General features: G+C 41.7%; 1 protein-coding gene across 2 annotated transcripts in view; it reads right to left on the bottom strand.

Annotated features, from left to right (window-relative positions):
- The window catches only part of TRAF5 (TNF receptor associated factor 5), a 242,013-nt gene that overhangs the window by 47,899 nt on the left and 179,184 nt on the right, over window positions 1-14,930 (bottom strand). The window lies entirely within an intron of this gene.

Below are 14,930 nucleotides of genomic sequence, written 5' to 3'. Positions count from 1 at the left end.
ATGCCTGGGCGGGCAATTTATGATGCATAACAAATAGTTAATACTAAATAAATTGTAGGAACTGAGAAGCTAGGGTTGAAAGAGATATGCAATTTGCAGGAGAAGTCGGACAACCATTTGGCCGCATGAAGGAATATCTGGACGCACAATACTGGTCGCAATCCGGCCTTCTTCATGAATATTAATGAGATAGATTACAAATTGAGACTCACTACAGTTGGAGACCATCACAGGGATAGGAGCCTGCAGGGGCCTGCAGACCACCGTGCCTGTGACTGGCTTTCAATAAAGTAAAGTTTTTTTACATGCAGCCTGTTTTTGTTAAAGGAACCTGGACTGCGTTTAAAAAGTTACATTTACTTTTTTTTTTGGTTTAAAGTTGGCAGCGGATCAATGCCTACTGTTCAACCAGGAGAGGCTCCTCCGTTGGAGCGGAGGAGCATCACCCCCTTAAATTACCCTCAAGTATGAAAAATGAAATGGTAATTCATTACCATTGCATTTTTCATCCTCCCGCCCTGAACCGAGAGTCAGGACGGGGACGGGACTGCTGCTAAATGACAGCAGCAGGGAGGAGGGTAGGCTGTTTGTGCACCTTTCAAAGTGCGCATGTCCCTTTGGCCACTGGCCAGACATGCGCAATTTAAAACGTCTAACCCATCTGTCTTAAGACAGCTCAGTTAGAGTAAGTGCAGGCCTCCAGGGCACTGGGGAGCACAGAATGAGGCCGCTCCCTCCAATCAGGGCGCTGCTCTCACAGCCTGAAAGTAGCGCTAGGACTGGTGCCCACACGGCAGCATCCAGTTTCTCAAGAGAGGTCCGGAGCCTAGGACGTCGGTGCAGGTAAGTTTTATTTTTAATAATAATATTTGTGAACATGCGCCCGCCTTCCCTCTGCATAGATGCAAGCCGCCACTGTGTTCAACAAACTTTTTTTTACATTCACAAAAGGGACATTTTTTGTGAATACATTACCTTCTCCTTTGAGGTGTTGGTAAAATATCAATGCTTTGTGACGGGATTTCAGCTGCAAAGCATTGCTACATTATGTACCAAGTCAGGATTCAGAAGGGACGCCTACAATGTAGCCTTTACAAATACCGAATCAGTATCCATTCTCAACCCCATTTTAGGAGTTGAAAAACTTTTCCGACTCCTAAAAAGGGATTAGTACATAACAAAAAGGATTTTAACTATTGCAAATGTTGAATTGAAGCGTTCGTGACTGTTAAAATGCTTATCACATCTGGTCCTCCTGAATAAAACCCCATAGAATCTGATTTTCTCAGTAGGTTTGTATGAACTCATCTATGTAAGGAAATCACTAAATTAAATTAATTAATCTTACACTCACTCTACTAACTAGAGAGGAAATGACTGCCTCCAAATGCTCCCACTTCACCCTGCTGGTATCCTGCCAATTTTCCAAAGGACTACTGCAGGAGGTTTATATGTATGTTTCCTTGAGTCTAATTTACACTTCTCTTAATCACTTGCATGCCACTGTGAAGCCCCAAGTCCTCAGCAATAAAACTGGAGCAACCCTTTAGCACTCATGCATGACAGCTGATACACTAGAACATAGACTCCCCGCACTAAAGCATACCTTGGTATTCGCAACACAACTAATGCGGTGTGTCAAGATCAACCCACTGTTTGTAATGTGCTATATAGATGGAAAAACACAACACAATACAAAGTGAAAAGAGAAACAATCATTAATTACCAGACCAGAGGATTGTAGTTCTAATTAGCCTCACACTACATAGAAGGTATTCCACAGTAATCCTGATGACGTCTCGACTGATGGCAATGGATAATTCTTTCCAAGTAGCAGGATGCTTACAGTGTGGATTCTAGAATGGTATTTTACAGCAATGTCTTGATATGTGTTAAGGGCATTGCTGCCACTGGTGTAGCTCTGTAAATGGAAGTGGACTGAACTTCGTAAAGAATATTCACTGAAGCATTTTTGTCCCATATAAGATAGTCTACTGCACATGGAGGAACCTTGGCTTGCAGTAAAGTCACGTGACAAACCTAGTTTCTTGTTAAGATAGGGTCCAGTAATACACAAGCTCGCAGCAAACATGCTTCTTGTCTGGCGAGATCTACTGTTGATTACGGTTCTGTCCTTAAACCCTGGTGGGGTCTTGGGCAGTTGTTGGACAGAGAATCACATAAAGTTACAGTGCTCTTATTGAGGTGGGGCATGGTTCTTTATGATATAGGAGATGGACAATAATCTCTGCTGTAGGTTATTGAAAAGGTGAAAATATTGTAATATAAAGCCCCACAATCATTTAGAATACTGCAGACAAATGTGACGCGCATTAACAAAGGATTTAAGACTGCACCTGATCAACATGACAGAAGCAGTAAGACAGATACAAGTTGCAATAAAAGAGAAAAGTCTGATTTACCGAGCCAGGAGTAGGATAAAAAAGTTCCATACGTCTGCCAAACAAACAATAGTGTCAAGAGAGATACACAAGCAGCTGATTCGACTTCATAATGTTCCTTGAGTACACCCAAACTGGTGGTGGCCAGAGTTCGGGCCCAAACCTGATACAATCCATGTATTTCAAAAGCATAACATCAGGGTAACCAGCCAACAGCAAACAATATAGAAGGCAGAGGATCAACAGGGTCAATATGATGGGTGTCACCAAATACTCTTATGCTATGCAAGATGAAGCAAAATAAAGAGACCTATGCAGCTTTCATGCTTCATATGAGGCAACACCTTGTCTGCTGCAAGGCTATGTTCAATCCATGTACCCCCAACACAACATGGAGCATGCCCACAACCTGTGAGTAATAACTCAATCAGCAGCTTTTCTAATAGTCTAGCTGCTTTAATTATAACAAGCATTTGTAATGCAATAGGTCTCGCATCAGGAAAGTTTGAGCTTTTTGTATTGTAAATTGACAAATTTTTTATTTATGTGTTGGTATTGAAAATATTGAAATTACTAGCTTTCTCATGTACAATGTCAATAGTTTTAACTGTTGCAAATGTGACACCTATAGCATTTGTAATGCAATATGTGTTGTATTTACGTGACTTAGATGTATTGATATTACAAATAACAATGGCTTTTAATTTTTGCAAATAATTAATACTTAAATAAAAGTTAATGTAAATTATAATGGCAATCGTTTAAACTTTTGTTAATAACTCTTGTGAAGATTATGTTTAGTGTATTTAATTGCGCCTAAAATCCAAGAACAGAAGTTAAATATTATCATTTTTTTGTACCATTTGTAATAAAGCCTAAATTTTGAGAGAACATATTAGAGCCAGTTGTTGTTGAATGGTTGTACAGATTGATACTGTGGTGGCGGTGAGTGATGTTATGGTGGTGTCGAGTGATGCTGTGGCGTTAATTGATGCTGTGGTAACGCATTGTGATGTAGTGGTGCCCTTGAGTGAAGCTGTGGTGGTGCTAAGTGATGCTGTGGTGATGTGATAGATAGATAGATAGAGTGCAATAGTCCGATAGATAAGATAGATAGATAGATAGATAGATAGATAGATAGATAGATAGATAGATAGATAGATAGATAGATAGATAGATAGATAGATAGATAGATAGATAGGGCGATAGATAGAGTGTAATTATGTAGAACATAATTATGTGGCACTGAGTGGTTTTGTGTGGAGTGTATGTTGATTTTAGTGGCGTGTACTTATGTGGCATTGAGTGTTATTTTGAGTGTATCTTGCATTGTTTGCATTGTAATTAATTGGCACTGAGTGTTATTTGGAGTGCACGTGGCATTGAGTGTAGTGTAATTATGTGGTGTGTAATTATGTGGCGCTGAGTGGTATTTGAAGTGTATGTGGCATTGAGCGCTGTGTAATTATGTGGTGTGTAACTATGTGGCTCTGATTGGTTTTTGGAGTGTCTGTTGTATTGAGTGCATTGTAGTTATGTGGCATGTAATTATGTGGCTCTGAGTGGCATTCGGTACATGGTAAAGCCAAGCAGGTTTGCATTGCATAATTTGCATATTATGGGCGTGCAATAGATATGCGCGCCCCCCACCCTTCGTTTCGAACACGAACTCTGTCCAAAGCACTCATTGTTTCCCATAAATGCATTAGTGTAGTGAAAAGCAAACACAACATGAACATAAAACTGAGCCAGGGCGCGAGGTCGCTCTTATTGTCCTTCTACAGGTGTTTGCTCTCCACTACAGTAGGTCATTACACCCATTTGTTGATTAAATGAACCTGATATACACATGCCACATGCAAGCGGAGAACCCATACGTTTAAAACTTGGTGAAAAATGAAGAGGTTCGGCAATTGCATTAAAAAGCAGCTGGGATTGCAGAAAACCTATTTGATGGTCACCGAGTGTTTTAAGGGTAAAATCGCTCTGTTGCGAAATCAGCTTCTTTTAACTTTGACTCCGTGGGGTGCAGGCGTTCTTCCTTTCAATGGAGGCGCTGTACTGTCTCTAAGGGCAGCATTTGCATCCTGTAAATCAGAGATGCACGAGGCGGCTGATGCATCGAGATTGAAAAGGCGACGTTTGAAGCACAATCGCGAGAAGGTATGATTTATTCATGAGAGCCTGCGCCGAAGATCTTCACTCACAGCGAATAGCAGAATATACATCCTCACACCCCCAGTCTTCATGGCCATGTAACGTGGAATTGAATAATAATAAAACATCTTTGATAAGCCTGCGAGTGAAAAGCACAATGGAATAATAGCTCAAAAGTGCGTAATATATATACATACATATATGCACACACTTTTACGCGTTACTTGTTGTCTGAAACTACAAAAGCAAACTTTGTTTTCAGGCAGGACTTAGTAAGGGCTCCGATTCTGGAAATGTAACGTGTCAATGTGGCAAGCTGAAGAGGATTGTTGCATTACACACGAAAACAGAAAGTACCCCTATTCTATTCACAATTTAAATTTGAAACTTTAGTTAAAGAATTGTGGGTATTTGAAGACAATATTCTGGGCATGGTGAGCAGATGCAATTAGAGCACAAGCATGTCAAAAACGTCTTGGGCTGTTGTATAATATTACTTCCTGCTATTCCATTTCAGTAATTAAGCCTTTCTCCACATCACTCAGCCAGCTGAATTGATCTTTGAATCTACTCCTCGTTTTCGGGGGTTATCTTTGTCAGACAGATCTGCACTGGCCATCAGTACGTCTTGGGTCTTCTGCAGTCACCTTGGGGACGAGTTAGATAAAAGACCTCTGTGCCTACACATAAAAGGAATTGGAGGTAGCTGTGAATGCACAAAGGTTTCCCTCAACAACGACCATCCTTTGTGGCAGTGCGCGTTATTTTCCTGAATCCCAGAAAGAATAATGATTTTAAAAAATGACGTGTTCTGTGAGAACACAGTTTAATGGGTAACGTATGTAATCTCTATGAGATATGTAAACGTTCTGATGCGTGAAGAACCATTTGCCGCAGGCAGGAATGGGTCACAAAATGTGACTATCCTAACGTTTACAAAGAGACGCGAACCTGGAGCTCAGCATATCTTTTAAAGCAGTACCTTTAATACGCGTGTGATGCTCTCAAGTGAATACCAATATAAAGAAATGTGTAGCATCGGCACCAGCATTGTTATGGCAACAGACTATCGGAAAGGTAAACTCAAACAATAAAGATATAAAGGAACGTAGCAGACAATTATAGAGTTTGCATTGTTTCTGCAGCCGTGACGACTCATGCTTTATGGTATTTCCTGCTAGAGGAACTACTACAAAGAAGCATGTGGAAGCGATACAAAGTTGGAGCAGGGTGTGGGGAAACACCGTTGAAGCTTGAGAGCACTAACACAAGCATCCAACAGCAAGGTATTCTACTTGCTCCTCAATCAGCTGAGGAATGCAAAACCAACCTCCCCACGTCCGTGAGACTAGCCCTGTGGTGGGGGAGGGACAGTTGTGAGAGGCGCCATAAGGAAACAATCTCTCGGCATGCTGTGGCGGGGGCGGGGAAGCGCATTCCAGGCGGGGGAGCGGACCCTTTGAAGTATGATGCAGAGGCTGTGGCTACACGTGCACGCGCCAGTGGGCTGAAGCGCTTCCCCAAACGGATTGCATGGTGGCACGATGCACGCGATTGTGCGCGTGCTCGCCATGCAATCCACTTTTGGGAGCACTTTGAAATGGCCCTCTTACTAGAGTCTCGCATAGCGATTGCGTAAACGCAATAGCTAGGCGAGACCTAAAAACTGTAACCCACAATACTTGCATGGAGGCAAATGTATCTTACTAACTTTTGATTTTTCCAATGGGAGGTGGGGGAATGAAAAGCTGCACTAAGGGATTTATTTCTTTGGTAGAAATTAATGAACTGGCCCTTGAGCCTAGCTGATCTGATATGAGTCATGAAGCAATTAGAAACCAATAAAGTGATATACTAGCTTGATACCCTTTGAAAATTATCTATTGGTGAGTTTCCAGGAAGATGGCAGTAGGGCCAAGTCCTTTCTTTTGCTTATAGTTTGTAATGGCTTCTTTTTGTTTCCTAGAGACTAAACAACACTACGACACATACACACCGGCACCTTGGCTTATGGCGAGAGACCTCTGAGACTCTGAGTATAGCCCTAAGCAAGATATCAGTTTTTGTGCCCGCTGTAAATGCCAATGTGACTTCTACTCAGTCGATTAACTTGTTGCATTTCACAATGCCTTGTACTTGTCAATAAAAATTGGTTTAAAAAAAATATATACTAACTTGATACCTAGTTGTCTGCTCTACTGGGGAGTGTTGAGAACAAATTCCCTACTTTATTACTTAATTTCCCCTCTGCTTCTGAAAGACTTGATTATTTTCTTCAGAATAGTGGGAGCTCATCCAAAGAAAGATCATGAAGGAGCTAGAAACTTGAAACTAGATCCTGGGAACTGTTATGAATGCCTCTTTTACACTCTCCTCACTGAGTAGTCATCAAATTGAGATCCACTACAGCAAAAATAGTTCTCAAGTTGTTAAACACAGCAATGCCTGGTATAAATCTTGATTGTTCTGGTAGTATCAGACCGTACAATCAATGGAGCTAGCCTGTTTACAGTGACCCGAGCAAGTATCTTACTGTCGAGATTTAGTAGAGAGAGCGTTATATATTACTGCCAATCCTTTGGCTCATCTTTCCTGGGTTTAATATGGCGGTAATAACCGCCTCTTTGGTGGCTGGAGGGATTTCTACAGAATCCAATGCCTCTTGGTATAGATCTGTTAGTCTAGGCGCTAGTAGCACTTTGTATGTTATACAAAAAATCATCCACAGTAAGGCAGTCAATTCCAGCTTTCCCTCACCAAGGCCTTCAAAGGCTGTTTTAATCTATCGAGGTTCTACTTTACAAAGCAGAAATTCTCTAGCCCAACCCTCTTTCCATGCAAGTCCAATGTCTTCAAGATAATTCTGCATGTCAAGATCTGCGGTCAACATTTTGCTTGTGTATAGAGTAGTGTAAAATGACCAAATCTCTCAGAAAATAGTGTTGGTGCCACCAACCATTATCCCAGTGTCAAGTTTAAGGGAGTGTACGGTACTGTGTGGGCATGCTTTCTGGTTTTACTGGACAAATCCAATTCCCCGGAGTGTCGGGCAATTGTGTTTTAGAGCTACATTTAGTTTTTTCTGACAACTAGTTGTAGGTATGTTTTTAATACTTTCTGCTACTCCAAAAGTGCCTGTTGGGAGTGGTCTTGATTGTATTGATTTTCAAGTTGCAATAGCTGTGCTTCCGTTTTTGGGAGTTTGGTACGCACTGAATTGAGAACTCCAAAATATTTGCCTAGTGTGTCCCCTCTAATGTATACATTTCCTACACTTTGACAAACCTCATGACTGAGACAATATTAAATGTAAAGAAGTCAGTGATGGGTGTTTAAAGCTTCACTCAGAGAGCAGAATCTTTAAAGGAGTCATTTGGGGAATGCCAAGCCGATTGCAGCAGCCCACTTTCTGGAGGTCACGTGTGAGAATGAACGGGGAATGGCAGAAGAGGGTATGCGGTAGCTGTGTGATACCCAAGGGAGTATCTCCACAGAGGCCAGCCAAAACTCTAGGCAAGAATGTGTGTCATGTAATGTTGAGTAGTAAGAATAGGCTCTTTTGGTCCTCCGTCTCTCTTACCCAATGTCTCTCAGCTCTTCCATCGGTATTAACTCTTTCACTACTTTTGCTGCTCTTGAGCGGTCAGAGTGATTGGGGTTATTACTATGTATTGTGGATTGTATCGTTACAGTAAATTCCCCTCCACATTTTTTGCTTTGTGTTCCCTCGAAGAAGTCAAGGTCATCAACATAAGAGGCATACACATTATTGGAAGTGACAGGTGTGTCATTCAATATGCAATGCACTCTGGGTCTCAAGTTTTTTCCTAATTAATATTGTAACACACCTGGCATATGTGCTGTATCAAGCATAGAAAACGTTTTTTATCTCCATGAGCTGGCAAATGAACATGATGCAGCTACTCCTTAATGAGTCTCCTGTAAAATCACAATCTCTACTTTGTGTCTTTCTAAGTACTTAAGAATCTGTGGTCTCTTCTTGGGGTTCCCCATTCCGTAAATGGTCATAACTTTAATCCTAACTATACTCCACTAGAGCAATTAGCTATCTGACCATTAGGAGGACGTTGCAATTTGGTGCTGTTTTAAAATGAGTGTTGAGACATATCTGTGACAGCAGCTCTAGTTTAGTAATAATACAGCCTCTACTTAAACATTGAACAAAATTCTATGCCCCCCTCTCTCCTCCAATACTGATCACTACTCTCTTGCAGTGAATTTACTCTCTTGCTCAAACAAACCCTTATAGTAGAACTTAAAGCACATTGCTGGGAAGGAGGCTGCACCAACCACCCTCCACTCCATTCACGTTATGTGCCACTACTACATCAAGGTAGTTCAAGGTAGGTGGCCAGGCATGCACCAGCAGTGATCAAATTGACCTGCAAATTCATTGTAAAGTTTTAGTTTCAGCAAAGAAGCAATTAGACCAAGTTAAAATTCGGCACAATGCGGATGCTTAGAAAGATCTTCCCCTGGATCCCTTTATCGGCAAGAAAAACCCTCATCCAGTCGCTCCTGGTTAGCCGACTGGATGATGGCAATTCTTTGCTGGTTGTAATAAGGTAAGACCTACTATCAAGATTTCAGGTGGTACAAAACACGGCAGCCCGTCTTGCCTTCAATAAACCGGCCCGCACCCCTTCTTTACCTCTACTACCCCAATTACACTGGCTTCCTATTAGGAAACGAGCTATTTTTAAGCTGCTATGTACAGTCTTTAAGTCTATTCATGAGAATGGCCCAGGCTACCTTAAGAAGAAACTTGAATTGTATAGCCCCGTGCGCCAGTTAAGATCTAGTAATCGCAATCTGCTCTGCACACCGAGAATTAGGAAGGTCAAAATGGGTGGTCGGGCCTTTTCTCATCTAGCCGCCAGTTACTGGAACAGTCTCCGTGAGGAGATTCGTGCCTGCACCGACCTGTTTTGATTTAGGAAATTGCTTACGACTTGGCTGTTTTAGACTATAGGGCCCAGCGGAGTCTTCTTCTCAGGCGGCGAGAGATCCCTCTGGGGATGATTTGTTGCACCATACAAATGAGTAACAATAATAATAATAATAATAATAATAAAATTGCTTTTCACTACTCCAGTAGTGCATCCATGGGTCCTGAATGAGTTCAACCTGGGTCAGTGTCTCATTCCTGGCTCTCAGACTGCAGAAGACTTTCTTTGTTGGATGACAGATTGTCATTGAGGCTTTTCAGCTTCTGTCCCGAGTCAGTGTGTTTTGCTCTCTTAACGAATTTCAGTGCTTCTTTAGGGTTGGCAAAAATCATGAAAGCAAGAGACATTACATTTGCAATGCATTATTCTGCACACAATACAACAGCAAGATACATATTTGTAAGGTCTCCTGCTTTCATGATTTTTTTTCACTTCAGTAAAAGCCCATCTTGCCTATTTTCACGTAGGTGTCACATCAGGGTAGCAGGAGATCTCTTAGTCTTTATAGGTTATAGGGCCCTTCTCTCTTTCCAGTCGCGATGCAGTGTACCAATCTCGATAGTTAAACTATCTGGCAATGACTGGCCAAAGGGGAGCATCTGGTGGCTACCTAGGCCCCAGAAATCTGTGGGGTCTCCCAACCACCAGGATGTCAAAGACATCATTCCTACCAAAAAGCTTTACCAAGAGGGCTTCAATAAATGGCTCAGGTTTTCCCATGTTGGTGTTTTCTGGTAGGCTTGCTATGCAAATGTTGTCCCTGAATAATCTTGATTTGAGATCTTCATTCTTGGCCGTTATTTTACCTATCACCTGTTCCATACATTGAATCCTAACCTTACTAATTGAGGCTTCATCTTTCAGTGACGAGACCCTATTCTCAGCCTCATTCAGGTGGTCTTTGTGTTTATCGAGTCAGTTGTTCTTTAAATGCAATTGTGCAGTGCACATTTTGTGCAGTGAGGGGGTCTATTCTGGGGTTTATTGCTTTTAAGCTGGATTTCATGTCAACTTAAATAGCTTTTATGTCGGTGTCTGATAGGGTAATGTCCTCAGAAGTAGGCATAGTCGTAGGGGAGGCCGGCCTGGTTTTCGACCCTGTTTGTTGCTTTTGTTCAAATGAAAGTTTGCCTTGTTTAGTTACTGTTTTCCCCATGGTTTCTGATGGTCGTAAGTAACAGTACATTATTTGTATGCACGTAGGAACTGGAAGTGGTGTAGGAAGATCTAGCAAGGTAAAAGTGTCATCTACAGTTCGGCCACATGAGTGCATCTTTCCCTAAGGCCACAATGAGCGGACCAGCAGAGAAGGAGGCAAGGAACCAGAAGTACAGCAAGACTTCCTTGGTATTTAACACCAAATGGCAGTGATAAGTAACACAGTGAGAGGAGCAACAGTTGTGAGTGGGTTATTCGTAGTCCTCCCATGCTTGCATCCAATCCTGCAACTTCAAACCATCGGAGGCAACGCCTTCATTTCCCTTACATCTACGGGGATCTCTGCAGCTAACTTCGCTGATGTTTCAAGCCATGCTGCAGCAGGCCACATTACCTCAATGGGTCATCCATCTCTGGGTTGCCGCACCATGGACAGGCCCCAGATTGTCCATTCACTGTAGGTAACTATTGCTGCATGATGCAGCCATCATCAGGAGCAGTAGGATTCCTCATGTCAGGCTAGCCACTCAGTGGTCACCCTGAGTGAGGATTGACAGTGGTACTTATTAATATGGGGGCTCAGGAGTGACAGCTCCACTTCAAGCGGCCATTTTGGTTGGCTGTTGGCCCCACCCCCTTCTCTTCCAGCTTTGGCTCATGTTCAACTGCTCTAATTATGTTAGAGAAACTCCTACACGTTACTTGCACAGTTCTGTTAGGCAAGGCTGCAAGCACTGATGCTATCCCAAGTTAATTATGTACATTAATTAATAATGAGGTTGCTTCCCTTTTTCTTGATCTAATTAATGAAATTATCTTAAGAGCATCTATTCTACTGTCATTGAGTTCTACTTGAATTATGGTTTTCTGTTAAAAGATACGTTTCCCCTACATCTCAACTCATAATGACCTATCTCACATTTATGCTCAGACTATACACTTGTCTTTTATCTTAGAGAATTAATAAAATCATAGCATAATTAGTGACCCCATGGCAACATGGATTATCCCAGGTACAGACACTATGGAACACAGTAACCTGGCATCGGCATTGATCGACTGACGTGGGACAAGCTTCGTTGTCCTTCATATCTCTCAATGCCAAGGATGCATTTGACTGGTAGAGTGGAGATTCCTCTGGGTGGTCATGCATCGGTTTGCGTTTCCATCATTGGTTTTCACGAGGATACCAGCAATGTACGACGCCCAAAAAGTGGTTATCACAATAAATGGGCACTCCTCAGCCACATTTAGCATCACAATACATATGTTTGCTACTTGCCCCCAACTCCATACCCTTCTTCGGGATATAGAGAATTTCTTGGATAGGGCATTTGGGATACGGATAGTCCTCTCTCCCGGTTGGATTCTGCTTGGAATAGGTCATGATGGAATTAGTGATGAAGTTAAGGAGTTTCTATTTATGACAATGGCGGTATTCAGATTAATTATAGCTAGGGCCTGGCTAGACAAAACTCCTCCCTTAATGCAGGTATGGCTAGCAAAACTTATTGCGACATTTAATTTGGAAAAACCTATATATGCAAAAAAGGGGAGAGTAGGGAAGGCTCTGGGTAAAAGAATATGGGAACCGCTAGCAAGATGGAGAGAGGGGATAGGGTAAATTCGTAGTATGTAAACCATCGCTCGGTTAAGATTTGGTAAGCTGAACTATATTTGCTTTAAAAAAAGAAAAAGTAGGAAATTATGTTGTACTATTGTCTACCTGCATATATATTTTGTATAAAATGTGCACTGTTTATTGAGAAAATATTAAAAAGAATTTAAAAAAAAAAAAAAAAAAAAGAGAATTAATAAAATCATAGCATAATTAGTGACCCCATGGCAACATGGATTATCCCAGGTACAGACACTATGGAACACAGTAACCTGGCATCGGCATTGATCGACTGACGTGGGACAAGCTTCGTTGTCCTTCATATCTCTCAATGCCAATGCCAAGGATGCATTTGACTGGTAGAGTGGAGATTCCTCTGGGTGGTCATGCATCGGTTTGCGTTTCCATCATTGGTTTTCACGAGGATACCAGCAATGTACGACGCCCAAAAAGTGGTTATCACAATAAATGGGCACTCCTCAGCCACATTTAGCATCACCAATAGCACACCGCAAGGGTGTCCTCTATCTCTTCTCTATATATGGAGCCGTTTCTGAGAGTTTTGGTCAACATACAAGATATTACCCCAGTGCTTTTCTTAAGACTTGAAATTAAAGGACTGGTCTATGCAGGTGATGTTTCGATTGTGACTCCTAACGCTAGCTCAGCAATGTCTGCTAATGAAACTGCAGCGGTTTCCTTTGGGGAGGTTTCAGTTTATAAGTTAAACTAAAAAACCTCAGATTTTGAATATAAGGCAAACATCCCTATAATATGGTTGTTCAGGACCAACAGTTAATTATTTGAGGATATGGTTAGCCACCAAATATGATACTTGAGACTACAGATTATGTGCATATTTTAATGAAAACAAGCTGACCTCCTAACAAGGAGGAGCACCTGTCCTTTAACATTTTAGTACGTACCAATCAGTGGTGAAGACAGCGTGTCATGGGCCCTAGAGCAAGGAAGGAAAGGCCCCTGGCTGCTGTTTGAATTGTGAAATACATCAATAATCAGGGTTCAGTGGACCCCGCAATGAGATCAAGAAAACTTGGAGAACGTTTAGCAGAAAAGGCTTAGTCACTGGGGGAGGGAATGACATAATGACCCCCTGTCTTTGAGACTGACAAAGATAACGGTATCTAATAGAGATTAGAGTTCTGTTAAAATTTAAATTTAAATTATATCCATGCACTCCTATATCTGTATTTTTGCTGCCATGGTACAAAAAGGTAAAAGAAAAATGGGCTAACGCATTGTACACATTGCTACAAGCAATAACAAAGCTAGGAGGTCTGGCTTTAATGTGGTAACACATATAAATCCAGGTATACACAAATTAACGTCCGATCAATTAGGTTTGACAATGTTTGTTTCAGAAAGGGGACTGTGCCAATGTCCACAAGCACATCATGATATTTTCCCTTCACACAAAATTAAACTCGACCCTGCAGAACTGACTAACTAGAGACCGACCTTAGATCATCCATTCCCTTTTCAATTCTGAGGAAATCAAATAAATAACACCAAGGCCCCAATATAATGCATTCTTGTCAACATTCCTGCGAGTCTCGGGTTCAAACTGGTGCCTCAAATTAAATTAGGCGGCTGTAAACAGCTTTTGCCCTTATATGATGAGAGTTTTAGTGCATGAACTCTTGGCTGGTTGAACCTGTAGAGTGTAGAACATTAGGTGTAAGATGAGAAACTAGAAAAAGGCTTGATGGAACATGAGGGGTCACAGTAATACTGAAGAGACCTGGGGAGAAGCAGGGTAACATGGAAAATATGCTCAAGAGGGAAGAAACTAAAAGTCAAGTGGGCTAGTAATCTGGATTTCGACTGAAACATAATTTTTGGGCCCAAAAGTGGTTAAATTTTTCCCAGTATTTACGGGGACATAGTCAGCTGCAAAAAGCAAATGAGAATTTGTTTGGAAAACAGTCTGGAATTCAAGAAAACACACAAAAATCAATGGATTTCCAGTTCTGCCAACACATAATTGCTCTTTACAGGGGGGATATTACCACCTGTATTGTGGTACAGTTTGTTTCTTGAAAGGCCTGTGGGCAAAATCTACTTTGGGGGGGAAAAACCAGGGGCAAAAGGAGACACCCATCTACCTGGGATCAAATGGAGAAAGGCAGTGAAACTCACACATTAGGGGACTTGGACACTTGGCGACTGTGACATAAGAAGCCTCAGATATGGGAGAGACAATGACACGCAGGGACTCTAGGACACACAAGATATGTATATTAAGCCACACGGACAGAGAATAGGGGCCAGGTAGATGCAGACACTAGGACAAGTAGACATCAACACTGGGATAGGTAGAGACAACCTACCTTTGAGAAAAAGTCAACGATACAATGAAAATGCTAATTTCGGCCTTTCCTAATTTAAAAGCACTAACACTTCCAATACCATCCCAGCCATTATCCAGCACAGATCAGGCAATGAGCACGCCAGTGACTACCACAGTGCTGCAAGGACATGACAATAGCAAAAGTGTGGTTTACACAAACCAAGAAACATAAGGCACCATTTATAGATACACGTGCAGCTTTGCTAATTTGAAGCCAACAGAGGAATTGTGCCGAAGGGAAAGAAAATAGGAAA

Source organism: Triturus cristatus, chromosome 6 (assembly GCF_964204655.1).
Source record: "Triturus cristatus chromosome 6, aTriCri1.1, whole genome shotgun sequence".
Lineage (NCBI taxonomy): Eukaryota > Metazoa > Chordata > Amphibia > Caudata > Salamandridae > Triturus > Triturus cristatus.
Note: the sequence above shows the minus strand (reverse complement) of the source record. Positions and strands in the feature narration are given on the sequence as shown.